General features: G+C 39.9%; 1 non-coding gene across 1 annotated transcript; it reads right to left on the reverse strand.

Moving 5' to 3' along the window:
• Positions 1–394: 394 nt before the first annotated feature.
• TRNAI-GAU lies at positions 395–470 on the reverse strand. The gene has a single exon. It is a non-coding gene; the product is annotated as a tRNA-Ile (tRNA).
• Positions 471–546: the final 76 nt, after the last annotated feature.

A 546-nucleotide genomic window follows, 5' to 3' on the forward strand; every position in this document is an offset into this window, starting at 1 on the left:
CCGTTGCCGGTCCCGGTCCGGTACGGGCGCGACACTGAGGGTTGCGATCTGTTGTCGGTCATGAAAAAAGACAAAAAGGAAAAAAAAAAAAAGAAAATACAGTTCTATGAATTTTAACACATGGGTTTAACACATGGTGTTACCACCACTGCCATGATGATACATAAGAGTTTCATCACCCCCCAAAAACTCCCTCGGGTTACCCCTTTGAATCCCATCCTTCCCTTCTCCTAGTGCCTACCAACCACTGATCTGTTCTTTGTGATGATAATTTTGTCTTCTTGAGAATGTCATATAAATAAAATCACAAAGTATGTAACATTTAAAAACTGAGAATCCGTAAGTGGACTTTTTTCTTTCAACGTTTTATTTGGAATATTTTTATTTATTTACTTTGACTGGCACGGGGATTGAACCCTGGACCTTGGTGTTATCAACACCATGCTCTAACCAACTGAGCTTACCAGCCAGCCCCTTATTTAAAATAATTTTAGACTCACAAGCAGTTGCATAGTATAGACAATTCCCAGGTCCTCTTCACCAAAT

This window comes from Galeopterus variegatus, unplaced genomic scaffold, assembly GCF_000696425.1.
Source record: "Galeopterus variegatus unplaced genomic scaffold, G_variegatus-3.0.2 Scaffold159066, whole genome shotgun sequence".
In the NCBI taxonomy this organism is placed as follows: Eukaryota; Metazoa; Chordata; class Mammalia; order Dermoptera; family Cynocephalidae; genus Galeopterus; species Galeopterus variegatus.